The sequence below is a fragment of the Ceratotherium simum genome, chromosome 20 (assembly GCF_057802395.1).
Source record: "Ceratotherium simum simum isolate JZ-2026a chromosome 20, ASM5780239v1, whole genome shotgun sequence".
Lineage (NCBI taxonomy): Eukaryota > Metazoa > Chordata > Mammalia > Perissodactyla > Rhinocerotidae > Ceratotherium > Ceratotherium simum.
Genome location: NC_141919.1, coordinates 24,127,666 through 24,145,023, shown reverse-complemented (window position 1 = coordinate 24,145,023; position 17,358 = coordinate 24,127,666). Strand labels below are relative to the sequence as shown.

General features: G+C 40.6%; 1 long non-coding RNA gene across 2 annotated transcripts in view; it reads left to right on the top strand.

Moving 5' to 3' along the window:
- LOC147914381 (uncharacterized) overlaps nucleotides 1-17,358 on the top strand; it is a 122,596-nt gene that overhangs the window by 47,987 nt on the left and 57,251 nt on the right. For both annotated transcript variants that reach the window (XR_015555430.1, XR_015555431.1), the window contains exon 2: nucleotides 10,941-11,362. This is a non-coding gene — a long non-coding RNA (uncharacterized LOC147914381). The remainder of the gene's footprint in view (nucleotides 1-10,940; nucleotides 11,363-17,358) is intronic.

The following is a 17,358-nucleotide window of genomic DNA, read 5'->3' as shown; positions in this document are numbered from 1 at the left end:
CACTGTAGAATTGATGGTGTAAACATTGTCTCCTAACAATGTCTTGATCACCTGGTCAAGATGGTCGCCACCAGACTTTTCTACTATAAAGTTACTATCCCAATGGCCAAAGGTGGACCAATTTGAACAACAAAATAGATAATGATAGTATTAAATTGTAACCCATAAAATAATATAAATGTTCATGTGTTCATAGTGATATAAATAAGTAACTGGTAAAATAGATACAATCAATTCTTATTATTCACAGTAGTTGTATTCTACTAAGTCACTGTGAACACTGAATTAGTGAATACTGAACCATTGCTCTTAGGGGAAATACAGGGTTACGTTCCTGCAAAGCCTCTGGTCAAAACCTGTTTATCAATTGATCTATAACCTGGTTTTATTTGTGTTTCTGTTTAAAGACACCTTATTTAATATGTTTTGTTGATTCATTAACACTGAACTCGCAACAGCACTATAGCTTGTGCCTGAATGAAGCTCATCTAACACTCATATTTTCTCTGTAAGGCACATCACAGCCTTCTTGATTAGGAACACTAGACAGCACTTCACCACTACACTTGGGGGACATTTTAAACAGTGAAATGACCAACAAAAAGCACAAAAATGTGGCAATAAATAGATCAAGAAAAGGACACTGGTTTACGATATGAGAGCTGAAATTAAGAAGGGAGAGCGTTGCTCTCTGCCTCAGCTGGGAACATGTGCTTTGGGTGACTCACATTTTTCACTGCTCTGTACACATCCATGAATGACCAAGAAAGTGCCATGAGCATTGATTTTGAGGTTACAAATGTATTTTAGCAAGTAGGTGAATTCTCAAATACATAATCTGTGAATAATGAGGATGGACTGACTATGGAGAAGTAACAGCTCTTCTTTGCAGTGGAATTCCAATAAATAAACATGAAAAGAATGAAAGACATAGAAAATTGCCGCCAGGTAATCCCTACAGTGATCATTGTTGCATGGATGCTAATTGGGCAAAAGTTTGAGGAACAAAGAGATTTGCATAGTCTCAAAGGATCTCCCCTAAGACAGTTGTTGACTACAAGGGGAAATATAGTAAATTTATACTTATTTTACATTCAGTATTGCATCATTTCTTTATTTTTCTAATACTAGCATTAGTAGATGTTGACTACCAATACATATGAATAGGTAGTATGTTCTCAAATTCTTGACGATAAGGGGGCCTCCAAAAGTTGATTGTATTTTCAAATCTGGATAATTAGCTAGTGTTCAGTCAAAACTGTTAATTTATGTATAACTGGAGAAAACTCAAAGAAGCTGCTAATTTACGTGTAACTGGAGAAACATCCAACTCAAGGTAGACTTGGGACACTTCAGGATCACCGCCTCTGTGTAATCATCTCAGGTAGAGACACACACTTGCTCTTCAGTGTTCCCACCACGCCCTATTTGAATAGACTAGAAATATCTATTTCACACTGTAGAATTGATTGTGTACACATTGTCTCCTGAACAGGGTGTTTCCTGAGTACAGAGGCTGCCTCCTTCATCTTATATCTCCAGTGACAAGCACGATGACTCACACATAGTGGTGGTCAATAGGCATTAATTGGAAATGGGATGACATGGGATGGGACAGGGTAGGATCCAAGATAAATACCCTAGTCTGCTGGGCAACCACTGTGCATTTTTTTCACAGATGAGTTTTTGTTCTTGCCCTATTTCCAGATGCTAATGTTATCTCCTGCCCATGATGAAAACAAGCATGCCCTTTGTTTGTAGTGTTTAAAGGTACATGGAAATGAAGGCGTTTTTAAGCGCATTTGGGTCAAGGGAGTTTTCTTATTCCACATGTCTTAGTTCAGATGTGACCTTAGGTGCTTTACTCAATACTTACCTTTATCCTAATAATTGATGGTACTATTGTCTCTAGAGGCCAGACAGATTGATAGCAATATTAGTTAGGGATTTAATAAAGCAGCTTATATGAAAAAGTTTCCAAGGTTCTGAGCACTTGGATGGTTTCCGGTTGAACCAAATGTATTAGGGGAGCTCACTGACATAACAAACAGCTTCCCAATTCCAGAGACTTAACATAGTACATTTTTTCTTCCTCATGAACAGTCCAACGCAGTGTTCCTGGTCAGGCAGCCTTCCCCCAGGCAGTGTTTCAGGGACTCAGGCTTCTTCCATCTAGTGGCTCTACCTACCTCTGGGTCCTCAGAATCCTCTCCCCTCAGTGGGTGGGTTTTATGGGCCAGGTCTAGTGGTTTCCTGCCTTCTCCCCACATTCTTGTGGATGTAAATCAATCATATTTCCACCCCTAAATGCAAGGCATGCTGGAAAATGTCTAGCTTTGTGTGCCCAAGAGAAAAAAGAGAAATTGTTTAGTGCACAACTAGTCAGTCTGCCTCACCAACTCAGCCTGGCATCTCTCCTTGGAATTCTCTTGTCATTTGTTTTCCTTATTCTTCTTAAGATACTTCACAATTTCTTCACTGTATTCATTCATTAATTATTAAACCCATTAATAACATAATGGGCTCCCACAGCACGCTAGTTGATGGGGATTGTTAAAAAAAAAAAAAGTCCGGTGTAGAGCCCACCTGGAATTCAATCTAATTCAACCTTGTTTAGCTGTCAGAGTATTTGAAAGTCATGAAAAACTCATATTTAATTCCATCATCCAAACAGGAAATAATATGATTGCATGACTACTTATATGTCCAAATTTTGCCCCCAATATTTATTTGGTGCTGATTCATTTGTTCATATTTTGCCTTTCTGTATTCTTACTGGGAACAAGCAGAGGCAGATATCCAAGATTTAAGGAAAAAGTAAAAGCAAAAAACTTGCTCTCTCTGAGTTTAATTATCCCTGAAAATTTGGAAAAGGTTATTATTCAGTCTTCTTAGAGAATTAGAGTTTTGAGAACCACTGGTCTAGTCTCCAAATATCTGTGGACGTGGTATTCCTCTTCTGTTAGTGTATAAGTAATTTGAATTTAGAGACCTTGTGTAACATAAAACCTTTTTTCTACCCTTTAACCTCTGTCTTTATTCACCTAACTGATTAAATCATCTTTAAAAAAATTATTACTTGTGTAATTTTTAAATATATTTAATGCAAAAAGGTTGAAAATATAGGTAAGCAAAAAGACAAAAATTAGAAATGTTCATTTTCTTACCTCCATAGATAAATCCTTTTAAGATAATATGCACATTTCCAGTCTTTTGTGTGTGTGTGTGTGTGTGTGTGTGTGTAACTACAGTAAACATAACCTTTTACAACAATGGGATCATACTAAGCATGTAGTTATAACTTTAAAAAATCCATTGATTAACATATCCACAGGCCCGGCCCAGTGGCGCAAGCGGTTAAGTGCACACGCTCTGCTGTGGCGGCCCAGGATTCGCCGGTTCGGATCCCGGGCATGCACCGACGCACCGCTTGTCAAGCTATGCTGTGGCGGCGTCCCATATAAAGTGGAGGAGGATGGGCATGGATGTTAGCCCAGGGCCAGTCTTCCTCAGCAAAAAAAAAAGGAGGATTGGCAGATGTTAGCCCAGGGCTGATCTTCCTCACAAAAAAACAAAAAACAAAAAACATATCCATCCTTATCTTGGACTTGTTTTATTAGAATTTCATTTTAAGCATATTAAGAGTAAATGTAGTATTAGATTAGATTATAGTATTTAATCTATAGTAAATAGATTAAAAAGCAATACCTACATAAACTGAGATTTGTATGTAAAATGGGATAACAGAGGGGAAGTCGTATAGAATTGAGGAGAATAGCTGAGGGCATTTTGGTTCTGAAACAGACAGTATAGCATGGGGGTTCAGTGCTCAGACCTGGGTTTAAATTCAAAGTCAACATAGTAATCATGATGTGGGTTATTTTGTATGGACCAAATAGTTATATTTGGGTCAATAGTTAAGCATTTTTTTTGTGATATAAATGCAACACCAGCATCTATATATCTTACTTTTACAGTTTACTCACTGCTAGGTTTCCTTATTTGTAAATGGGCAGGATGCTAGTATCGACCCCGTGGCTTGTTGGGAGGATTACATGAGTCAATACATATAGAGTGCCTGGTATAGAGTAAATGTCAATAACTGTTAGCTATTGTGACACTGTATATGAATTTAAAAACAGTAGGTGGTAGTCTCTCTTTGTAAGTAGGCTTTAAATCAGTGGTTCTCAGCCAGGAGTGATTTCCCCCACCCCATTCCCCAGGATACCTTTGGCAATGTCTGGAGACATTTTTGGTTGTCCCAGCTGGTGGAGGTGGTGCTACTGGCATACATGGGATAGAGGCCAGGGATGCTGCTCAACATCCTACAGTGCACAGAACAGCCCCCCACAACAAAGAATTATCCTGCCCCTAATGTCCGTAGTGTTGAGGGTGAGAAGCCTTGCTGTAAAGGAATGTATATGCTGTACGGTCATAGATGGAGGAAGGAATCAAAGTCACAGAGGAAGTAATGTGACCTTTCTGATTATCAATTTACATGTCTGACAAAGAGGTTAATAGGACCCAATTCACCTGGTTTTTGTGGAAATCAAATGAAAGACTGCATTTAATTCTTTTGTAAACTAATGTCCTATGCAAGTATGGGTTACTTCTAAATCATTTTCCTCAATGTTTTTAATTTTTCTCATTATTTCTCCACTAAAGTGCTTTTTTAGACAGTTTTTTTCTAATTGCTGCCTCCACCAAGAAATTTTAATACTACAAGTATGCTGTAAATCTATTTATGTAGTCGGATAGGGTTGAGGTTTGGAGGGCCACAAACCACTGTGATATCTACGATTTATTTTTGCCCCACAGTTTTCTCCCCCTTGGAGCAATATCACCATCATTGAGAATGCATGTTCTAAATAAAAAAGGAATGAATTCTGAACTTAAAAAGTGTTATTTTATGATGTGTTAATTGCTTATTAAATTAAAAGTAGCTTATCACTTGATCTGATTTGAGATCATATTGAGATAGCAATAGAAAACTCCAGGGATGATTAGGCACATGTGTGTGGTGATGGATTGTAATTAGTCTTTGAGTGGTGAACATGATGTAGTCTATGCAGAAATAGAAGTATAATGATGTACACCTGAAATTTATATAATGTTATATACCAATGTTACTGCAATAAAAAAAAGAGAAAACTCAGAAACACTACTATCGATTTACAATGCCTATAGCCTATATGAGGCTCAAATGCCTATAACGTTTTAAATGGACAGTAATGCCCGTACAAATGAATGGAGATTTAGTGAAATCTGAAAATGCAAAAATAAAATCTGGTAAAGGGCAAAAATATGAGAAACTGAAGAGTAGATGAAAACTTTCTAGGGAGGCAGCTAATCTGAATTGAAGCTTATGAAAAGGAAACACAAAAGAAAGGTTTGAGAGGCAACAGGATGGAAGGGAAATTGTGCTGGATAAGGAAGCTGAAGGAAATAGTTAACTTTTCTTTTTATAGGTGATTTTATAGGTGAAAGTTACTACAATAACTAGGTAGCTTTTGTCTGCTTTGTTTGAAAAGGAAAGGAAGCACAATTAAATGTGCAAAGCGAGAAGCATGTCACGCATTGGGCAAAGTGGAAGCTTATGCCTCTAGGTTAGCTATCTGGTGATCAAGCCATAGGTCTGGAAGGAATTTTTACATTGCTTGGCCTGTTTTTATCTGTTCCCTTTGTTCCTCAATCCCCTGCCTCTCGTTTATAAATCCTCAGCAGAAGGCTCGTGTCTGAATTTTCAGCCTTATCTCTTACCACACCATCTACAGACCCTCTTCTCTTGTCAGCTCCGTCTCCCAACCTCCCAGCCAGTTCTTGTGAGTTTCTTTTTGCTTTTGCTTGTCACCAATACTTCTATTTGGACTGCCTTCTCAGTGCTTCCTTTTCTACCTTCATACTCTTTATTCCTTTTAATTCCTACTTCCCCACGCAGACAGTGACAGGTAGGTATGAGTCTCACTTCGCAGGTGAAGATCCGAGAGGTACATGACTCCCCTGAGGTCACACAGCTAGTGTGACTAGACTCCAGGTCTTTTGCTCTCTACTCTTGTGGTCTGGGCCTATCTGGAAACTTGACTGACATGTTGTAGATCTTCAGTTGACATTTTTTTCTACTGATGAGTGTATAGATAGATATCTTTTACCTTGAAGATGGATGAATGATGGTAAGTAGGAATACTGAAGTTATCTGCTTCATAAATTTTGTATTTTATTTCCTGCTCATTTGTCAGCATCTGACAGCAACTGGAAATAAAACTTTGAATCTTTGCCTTTCTGTCTGCAAATGTTTTGTTATTGTCGAACATGAGAGCTAAATGTTGACTCCACAGTATGCGTATCTTACGTGTTGGTTCTGTATGGTACATCATGAGTTTTTAGGTATGTGCTGTAGGTAAGTGACCACATATAGAGGCCAAGGTGTTCACAGGCAGTGCTGGGTGTTACACTCCTTGAAGGTAGAATTTGCTGTACTTATTTTTGTGTTCATGAGCCTAGCCTCCTCTGGAACAAGGTTGGTGCTTAACACATGTTTATTGAAGCAAAGGAGCTATTTTTTCCCTCCTTCTCTATATGAGGTGTCTGCCAAATCCATAATAAATCTCCCTTCTCTGGGAACTCTGAATTGACATTGGCTATTTCTTCCCTGAACTCCTGTACCCACCCTCCCCCAGCCATAGTTAACTGACCAGGGCTGAACACCTGACCATAGCTGGGCCAAATTCCCCTCACTGAGATTTGGAATTGAGACACTGAGTGACTGAGGGTCAGTCTGTGTGGCTAAACCCAGAACATATAAATACAGGAGCTATTATAGAGCCATCTTGTAGATGGAAGATTGGAGAAAGCTAGAATTCTAAGAGAAAAAACTGAAGCCACCATCTAGAGAAGAGCAGACAGAATGTGGAGAGAAATTCTGAGGGATTCCAGCCCATTCCTAAGTCTTGTTTGCATTTCTGCATTTGAGTCCATGAGACATCCTTGTGTTCTTACAATAATTTCCCTTTTGTGTTAAAGTTGGTTCAAGTTGGTTCTGATCATTTATAACTAAAAATTTTCCACCACTATATTAAAATTTCAGGTTTTTCATTGCAATGAAGGAAATTATATTAAGCAGAAAAATATATAAGGAGGAGAGACCAAACTTAGTTTAAATCTTATACACAGAAGTCATTTGAGAATCTTATATATTTAAAATAGATTTGGGGGGATTGGTGGAATAATGCTGATGGGGGCTCTGTGTATTGTTAGTTTTGAAGTAATAGGGAATTTTTCTTCAAGGTGAAGTAGGAGCATGAAGAGAGAAAAATAATAAGTGCCTAAAATCCATAGATAATAGTCAATGATGAAGCAAAGGATGCATAAGAAAACTAAGAGTCCTTCCTCCATGCTTCTAAACTTCAGCCCTCATATCCAACCCATGGCCAAATCCTGTCTATTTTCCTGCCTAACATCTCTTGAGTCTGTCTCCATCTGCGCTAAGTGGCCATTATTTCTCGTGAGGACTCCCGCAATGACCTTCTGTAAGTGGACTGCTGGCAGCCACTCTTGCCACCAATGTTTTTCCACACTGTGACAGGAGTGGTCTTCTAAAAATGCCCTGTTGGCCCAGTCACCCCTTGCAGGTGAGACTTGTAGTGGCTTCCTTTGGCTGTTCCCCGTAAAGCCCTGTAAGGCCCAGCCACTGTCCACCTGTCCAGCCTCATCTGTACCCCACCCGCTTCCTGTCTATGCTCCTGCCATGGGCTTCCTTTCAGCTCCTTCCCTTGCCAAGCTCCCTCCATGATGGGGCTTTTGCACATGTTGTTGCCTCTACTGGAACATTCTTTTTTTTTTTTTCTTTTTTTTTTGTGAGGAAGATCAGCCCTGAGCTAACATCCATGCCCATCCTCCTCTTTTTGCTGAGGAAGACCGGCCCTGGGCTAACATCCATGCCCATCTTCCTCCACTTTACACAGGACGCTGCCACAGCATGGCCTGACAAGCGGTGCGTCGGTGCGCGCCCGGGATCTGAACCCCGGGCTTCTAGCAGCGGAGCGCGCGCACTTAACTGCTATGCCACGGGGCCGGCCCCTACTGGAACATTCTTTTCTGCTACCCTTAGCCAGCTTTCCTTGGCTTCCCTGACTAGATCGATCATTCCTAGTGGAGTACTGTGTACCCTTCCTTTCTACCATTTGTCATAGTAGCAGTTTTACTTTTTTTCCCCCCATTATTTGGTTGTCTGTCTATTCTACTAGACTGTAAGCTTCACAAGGCCAGGAAATCTCTACTGTGGACTGTTGTTTTAGTTCTAGCCCCTAATAGGACGATCGACAAATACTTATTGAATGAATAAACATGTGGAAAAGTGAAAGAAAAAGCAAGCAAAAAACCACAAAAAGGCTGCTTCCAACTTTCATGCCCTTTTTCAAAGATTGGGTTTATAATGTTGAGTTGTTTTTAACTCAGAGTTTCTCTTAGGTACTAGGCTGTTCGTGAACAATGTTATTAATAATGTTAAAATCTCCTGTACAAGTAGGGATATAAGGTTATCAGTGGATAAAATATAATTAACATTAGTAGGACTCCTAGGTCAGCCCACAAAGGCCTGTTTAACCATAGTGTCTCAAAAACAGTAGTTTTAAGCCCTGAAATCTACTAAACCCCGATGAACCTGGGGAAGGATGCAGGGGAAACGAGGGAAAGAGGACTCCAATTCCTAGTGGAAGAAAGATGCTCTGAGAGGTGTGTTCTAAGGTCTGCCATTCTGGTGGTAAGCGTGAGACTGGGCAGATGGGGATGGATGCCAGCCTTGGGGACCGTTTGAGAGAACAAGTTGCTTGTAAGTCAGTTGATATGACCGACTAGGATAGGTCCCTTTTCCTTTCCCTCTGCGTATGTCCCTTTTGAAAGAGTGTGCACTTAAGCAAAAGACGCAACTCACCCTGCTGGAGGAAGACCTTTCTTTCATCCAGACTAGGGAGATAGCTGTACTTTGGGCTAGAATTTCTACATAAACATTCCACCCCAAGAGGAAGAAAAGGAAAGGAGCTTCCAAAGGTAGAAGGATTGGTACAGAAGCCCTCTGAGGGCAGGGGGGTGAAGTCAGTCTGTGGAATGATGAGAGACATTGATTGCTGGAGAGAAGGGTGGATGGTTCTCAGGAAATGAGAAGGCGGGAAGGGAGAAAAGAGAATGCACAGGCTACTTGCCTGAGAATGAGGGACATGAACATTCTTCCATTTCAATGACCAGATTTTCTAACAAATATTCCCAGAGCCCATAGCTCATTAGAAGCGCCAGTTACTGCAGTCAAACCTTTCTAGAGAATATCAGGTTTATTTTAGAAAGAATAATCTGGCTGCAAAGTTAAGAAAAATCTAAAATCCAGAAAATATCAAATTAAACAATTACCTCACAATGCATTGTTTTCATGAAATGGGATAGTACACAGTGCTCTGGAAAAGTTTTTCTGTTAAAATTCCAGCAAAGAGGATTGCCTGAAGTTAAACCCCATGTTTTTTCCAAAGAGTTTTACAAATACCATCCCAGCAGTAAGAAGCACAGGAATTCTGATGAGAAGACGTTTTTCAAGAATTCGTCACTCCCTTCCCTTTCACTCAGAAGGTGGCCTCTTATTCGTGGCTGTTGGATGTAACCAGTGAACCGAATACTTGAAACCAATTTCCTGGTTTGAGAAGAGGTTATTGATTCTCACAGCGTGCACATACTTGGAAAATTTCATTGTTTGCCTCTACATGTGGCTGGTTCTTGCCTCACACTATTTTAAGTCAGGCAAACTGGGTGAGATATATGGATCCTTTTTGCTTTATTGAAATCTTCAGAGGAGTTGAAAAATGTTTAACAGGTCTGAATGTTGCCTTGAGTTTAAGATACTGTAGGTGCATCTCAGAAAATGTCTGGGTAGGTGAGGGATGTTTTTGTAAGCAGGTGCTTTATTTTCGGAGACAAAGTTGAGAGAGAAATTTCCTGTGCATTTTGCCTAGTACCAAGAAGACAATGGAGGTGATTGATAAAACATCAAATAATTATATTTCTAGATCTTGTTTAAAATGATCACTGCTTCAGCTATAGGTGATTTATTGTTTTCAGAATTGCAAAGCCGCATCAGTGTATTATGCATATCATGTTAGCATTTATTGGTCTTATGACCTAAATTTGTATTCTTGAAATAAAAGGGAGCATCATTGATGGAAAGGAGGAACAGGGTATGGTGTCAGGCATACACCTACTCCCTGAAGGATCTTGTGCATTGGTATCATTTTTCTCTAAATAATAAAAGCTCAATTGAATAATTAATGTTCAACTCTTTGGGTGGGTGAAAATGAACAAAAACTCAGCACATTTGAGGTCAACTCTTCTTCTGGGTGTTGTTTAAGAATACATGTAATGTGGTGAAACCACATGCTGCCCAGTGTTTCCCTTCAGATCCTGGAAATGTGTCCCAGCCCACTCCAACCCCCTCCCTCTACTTTTTCCCTAGAAATATTATTATGGGCCCAGGGAATTCATTCCAGCAGGAAGTCTGCCATTTTGAACCACTTTGAGCAGCCTTTGTAGCAGGAGGAAATGATTTATTGTTGCCAATCACCATTTATAAGATGACCATTATGAGCAAGTTTGCTGATAAATCCATGGCCACAGGGGAGGATTTTAATTTGTGACAAGGAAAATTTCTTTCTGCTTCATGAGGAGAGACGTCTCTGACCCTTACCTGGGTGGGCTTATGGGGGAAGATAGGCCTTGTGGGTATTTATTGACTTGAGCTGAAAGGTCTTTTATAACATGTCATTATGTTTTAGAAATAAAACTTCCTACATCTCATTTGGGGTGGCAATTGGTCGAGAAAAAATCAAGTTAATATTTTTCTCTAATATCTGCATTTTTGGCTTTGATTTTTTTTTTTTTGAGCTGACGAGTTGTTTCTCTTTCAGGCCCCATGGTTGATACAGAAGACTGTCATATGACCCAGTGAGAGTAACTGAAATCAAAGAAAGGGCTCCAGTGTCTAGTCAAGGACATGCCACAGGGTCGAGAAGGAGCAGAAGTTTCAACAGCAGGGCAAGAGACAAGCTGTGTGTGGACAGGTAGCAGTATGGGAAATATTTAACTCCCTGTGGTGATTATGGGCCCAAGGAGTTCGTGAAGCACAGAGCGCCAACTTAAGGATCTTGTGTTATAATTTTTCAAAGACTGCACAGCAGGTACACCAGCCATACAACTAACATAAGTCAGTTGTTATGTTTCTAGACTATTACACACTTCGTCGATTAGCAGCTTGGGGTTCCTTCTGCTGAATTTCTTGAGAAAACCTCCAGAAGTCGGCAGTAGCTCTCAGACTGAGGCGGCTCTCGAGGTGAGATTCATCATCTTTAGTTGTTAGCATCACCTTGGGATTCAACCTTTAGTCTAGAGCAGGTCACTTGGAACTGAAAGTCTTCTGAGATGCAAGAACAGGGAGGAGTCATTACCACGAAGGAAGATGTGGAGAAAACTTCTCTCTCTGTTCAAGGGATGAACCAAATTTAAAGGGGTGGTGAGAACACTGGCAGAATGATATTTTTAAGATATTATCTGATTTCCCCCTCTGGCAGCTCCTGTTATCTCTGCCCCTCCCCCAACCCCATTCAGGCATCGTTTATTGTATCAGGGAAAAAAAAAGTTTCACTAGAGGACAGGAAGAAAGGCTTCTGATTTTCTAAAGTCAGGACTCTCAGGGCACCTGGCATAGAAACTCTAAGATGAGTTGGAGCGAGGCTTCTAGGCTCTGGTGGAACATGAAGTTTTCCAGGTGTGCTGGCTGGGAGGGGAGGAGAGGGCTAGATCTAGGAGAGGAAAGAGCTCTTAGATGTTGGTGGGGAGGTGAGGAGGAGGAAAGGGGAGGTGGAAGGGTAGAGAGGAAGCAGCGAGAGCTCTTAGACTCTGGTGGCCCCTCTCTCCTCTGAGAAAGAGGCTCTGTGCCCTGCTCCCCAGAAACCCTAGGTGGCTTGGGTTGTCATCACTTCTCAGCAGAGCCCAAGGAGACTGCAAAACCCCAGAACAGAGAGGGCTGAGTGGTGTCTAAGGTACAGAGAACCTGAGCTGTCCTCAGGGAGTTGAGTGCACACAGTACAGCACGTGAGTGTTAGAATGAGTCCTCTGCTCAGAAATGCTGCCAGAGTAGCAGCAAAGGACCCACAACTTTCCACTGGCATTTGAAGTGGGGGCAGTCTTGTGGGACTGACCCCTTAACTTGTGGGATCTGACTCTAAGTTCAGGTAGATAGTGTCAGAATTGAATTGAATTGTGGGGCACCCAGTTGGTGTCAGAGAATTGGTTGGTGTGGGGAAAAAACCCACACATTTGGGGTCAGAAGTGTTTTGAGTAGAAACAGTTCAGACTTTTCTGATGTCTTCCCTATTTTCCAAAGCACAATTCAAATTTCACTTGTTCCCAGGACCTCTCAGTTATTATTATTTTCTCCATCATCTTGTTCCTTTAGCACTTCACACATTCATTATAGCCCTTTATCAAAGTTAGCCTGTGTTGTAGGTATTTGGTCTAGTGTCATCTGCTGGGTGTGGACCCCAGAAGTATTCTGGGTTGTGTCCTCACGGTACCTCCCATGAATGTAGCATCCTAGGCCGGCAGGTATTTTGGTGTGTAATAAAGCCTCAATATATATTTGTCAAACTAAATTGAATTTAAAATTTTCAAACACACAGTTAGTGAAACAAGAGACAGATCCCCGAAAGAATGTTTAATTGGCCATGTCTCTGATTTTGTAACTGCTTTTCTTCCTTTTCCCCAACACTTTATTTCAGATTTTTTCAAACATACAGAATAATTTAAAGAGTTGTTCGGTGAACACCTGTATAATCACCATGTAACTTCTGTGATATACCCTCTATTATATGCATGTATCCATGTATATTTATGTATTATTTGTCTATCCATCCGTCCATCCATCCATCCGCATTATTTTTTCCTCACTGCCTTTCAAATACAATCAATGTCTGAGAGACCTTCAACTTTGGAATCAGATCTGGGATTAATTCCTAGATTCAGCCCTTATTTGTTGTATGGCCTTGGGGGTGTTGCTTAACCTGCATCTGTTTTCCCCTCTGTAAAATCAGGGGTGGGCGATGAAGCTTACTTCATGGGCTGTGGTGAGGATTAAATGACATAATGTAGATGAAGGGCCTGGCGTGTAGTGTGTGTTCAATGCGTGGTAGTAAGAGAAAAAGTACAGCATAAATATTTATTTCAGCCATCAGCACTGATTTGCGGTGATTTGTGCTTCTGGTATTCTTGCTTCCAGTCTCTGCTTTAGGCCCAGAAGGAAAAGAAATTCATAGGAAACAATGAGTCTCAGACTCTTCCTTGGTTATGAGGAAGAGGTCCCTGGATCTAAGAAGTGAGTGAGAGGTGATCTGGGCTTTGGTGCAGAAACTGCATTCTGAATTCCGTGGCACAATTAAAAGGCCATAGAGCTAACAGTAGAATTACCAATTATCTACTTGCACCCAGATAAGATGGGAGATCTTAATGCTTATCTAAAATTCAGAAGAACCTTTGCTAAAAATGGAGGTGATTAGGAGAGAATGTAAGGGCTGAGCCTTCTGGTGCAGGGATTTGCATGTTTTCTGAGTGTAGGGCTCATTAGTACAACCTTCCACTCTAAGGCTGTAGAATATCCCCAAATCAGGGAACCAGAATTAGGCCCAGATCATCTTGTTCCTGAAATGGGCCTAGAAAGCTGTGCCTGGAGGATGGAGGACGAGATCACCTTCCCTGCCCAGTGCAGGCAGCATTTGGGATTGTTGGAAAGTTGGAAAAAGAAACTCTCATCCTTTGTTGCCTGCCTGTGCTCTCACCATGCCTATCCCCATGCCCGATCATTACAATGTCCTTCATACCCCTTAGTTTAATCATGTTGGGTACAAGATGGTGTGAATATTGTGGTTTGAATGAATAAAATTGTGGTTCATCCATATGAATTGTTTTCTGCTGCACATTCAGAGTTGGGGCCTCTTGGTTTCAAATCTGTGTTAGTGGGTGTCAGTAGAGTTGTCCCTGCATCAACTGGAAAGTGGCTAATGTCTTTCTTTTCATAATGGTTTACAACCTAGATGCTATATGACATTAATCTGTGGATCTCTTTTAAAAATATAAAGGCCTGCTTCCCTCCAATTCCAGCCCTAAGCCGGAAAGTCTGAGTCGATGGGTCTTGGGATAGCCCAGTGGAGTCTACTTCTTAAAAATCCCTACACATTCCTTTACTTCATAGCCAGAGCTGAGAACTACCTCTTTACTGTAAAGCTGTATGTCTCTTCTTAATAAAAACAGTGAGAGATGAGTGTGTCTTCTTTTGACATGCAAAATTTTGGTTGATTTTTTCATTTTTGCTTTGTTTTCTACCAGTTGATAGGTATAAAATGGAAAACTAGCTGAAATGAAAAGATGAGGAATACTTCCAAAGGAGAGAAGGTTGGACATAAAATAGAAATAAAGAGACTCCCGGAGAGTTCTTGAGGAGACTCTCAGCTCAACTCAAGAAGAGCTAATAGAGGTTATCCCAGCCAGCTAGGACAGCAGTGCTGGGGATTATCAGGTTAAGGGCATAACTCAGGCCAAAAGGCAGACAGGCAGATTGAGTTACTGCATTTTATCAATTCTAAAACATCCATACTTCACATTTTAATTTCCCAGGCATCTGTTGCCTGGAACAAATTTTGTTGTTATTCATGGTGGCATGACTGGACGACTTTAGTCCCTCAAAGTTTCAGTCAGCAAGCAATTTAAGGACTATCTGAAGAAAGAATAAAATCTCGGTTGTTGTCTGAAAACCTGCTGTCGTGATTTGCTGGTTAGATCCGAAAAGTAACAACATCCAAACCTTCACATCAAATGTTAGTTGCTTGGAAGAAAATTCTGGAGATCATAGTCAAATGCGTTTTAGAGAAATACTGCATTCTCAATGTTCTTGATGACACAGACACTAATTCATGTGAAAAATGGGCACAAACATGCCAATTCTGAATTGAAGAGTGACCCAGGTGAGTTGGAATCTAAATGTGAAGAAGTTTGGGGTGTAGTTTAATTGGCAGCATTTTTTTTCTCTCAATGCTACATAATGGTGATCATCTAATAACACAGTGGTGTCTGAGATTCAGTGTAATAAGGTATTTGTGTTGGTCTTCACAAAGGAGAATGTTGAAGAAAAGTCTCCCAGAAAAAAGCATACATAAAACTATAGAGGAGGCCAGGGAATCACATGTGTGTGTCTAACTTCCATAAAGGAAGTGCTCTCTGAAAAGAGAGAAGAACCATCATATATTTAAACAATAGTAATATTTTTAAAGAAAAGCAGATGGGTTTCATTATCAAGGAATTATTCCTATTTTACTGGAAGTTTTTGAAGTAGGCCCATGAACAAGAACGGATGGATGTACCCAGGTAGGCTTTCAAAAAGTCTTTTGTGGTTGGTGGTCTGTTGTTCATTCCCCTCCTCTTGGAATGGAGTACCCCTGAGAAGCAGTCATTTTCTTTCTACTGGAAACCTCGTAGTAGAATCCCTCGAGACCGATAATCCACAAATCCCATCCCTCTTCCACATGCTCCCCTTTGAATATGTCAAAATAGCTTTCATATAAACCTCACACTGCTCTTCCTCAGGTTAAACATCTCTTTCTTCAGAGATTTATCATAATCTGTTTTTTCAAGGCCTTCCCACCCTCAAGTCTCTCCTCTTATACATTCCAATTTGACTAAAATCCTTATAACTAGGTAACATAGGTCCCAGTTTGTCCAGGAGTCTTAGTTTATGCCTAACTTCCAGGCTTAATTATCACCTGCAAATCCTTTCATTCTAAAAAAGTGTCCTGATTAGAATAATATATATGGTCAACCTGCTTACAACTGAACTGAATACAATCTCTAAAGGTGGGCTGACTAGTAAAAATTAGAGTGGGGCTCTCACTATCCTATCCGAGATAGGGGTATCCTATCTCGGTACTTTGGAGTTGAGCAGATGCGTTAGTGATTTGGGCCATACATCACATCATTGCCTCATGTTAAGCTTGTGCCTGACCGCAGTCCTCAAGTCTTTTCCACAAAGCCGCATTGTCCCTTGTAGTACTGGTTCTGGTGGTTCTATGGCATTTGTTCCTACTAAATTTCATGATGTTAGACTTCAACCCACTGTCAAATCTGTCAAGAACTCTCATCCAAAATGCTTCCTTATCCCTTCCAACTTCCTCCTATAAGAAGATATTAACTTGCTTTTCTGTATCATTATCCAAGTTCTTGATTAAAAATATTGCATAGGAGAGTCTTGTGGCACATCACTTCTTTTCAGCTTGACTTCCATTCACGTCCTGAGAGTTATTTAACATCCACAAACTCACTTAATTGTAGCATCATCCAATCCATATACTTCTGCCTTTCACATGACAATATCTTGGGAGACCTTAGAAAATGCCTATTGAAACTTCAGATGTCTAATGTAGAGTATCTTTTCCTAATCTATGCACCTGGATCTTGGACCAAAGAAAAGGAAAGAAAAAACAGAGCTAAGTCTAATGTGAATTCTTAGTTGGTGCACTCCTTTTTAGGCCCCACAGGACCTTGGAAATGTAATGAGTGACACGCAGGATAGGTCAGTGCTCGATGAATATTTGTGGATCCAAGCATGATTTTTCATTGAAGAGGAAGTGGAAGATCTTGCTCATGACTCGTGCTGTGAAAAAAGCCCATATCGTTACACTTGTCAAGGACATCTGCTTTGGGAAGTCCCGCACACAGTTTAGGTCCACACGAGAGTATGAATTAACTATTTGCTAATCATGTAAATATTTTTGCTGAAACATAAACATGATTGAGGCTGCAAGTGTGAACCGAATGCAGAAAGTGCCAGCTCTTTAATATGAGCAATTAATTAGGCATCATCTTTACGTCTGGTGATAGGTCCCAGGGTGTTAATCAAATCAAATACCACCAGCTGCTGAGAGGATAGGCTGTTTGAGAGAGAATTCCCTATGCCAAAGGGAAGAGGGAGGTGGCATTGAAATGGATTTCCTGAGGCTCCAGTGGCTAAGGACACCTATAGAGGAATTGGGGGAAACTGCTTTATAGGCACATCTGTAACAGATCAGACAACTGCTGTCTTGAGTCAGCTGAAGTGGTGGAAACCACCCAGATTTGGAAGCCAGACAGAGCTGGGTTCAACTCTTGGTTCTGCTTCTTTCTAGCCTTGGAAAATCACGTGATCTGTCTGAGCCTTAGTTTCTTCAGCTTTAAGATGGAGGTGACAACACCTACCTTGTAGGGCTTTTGTAAGGGTAAGAGACTCTGCACATGGCACCCAGGGCA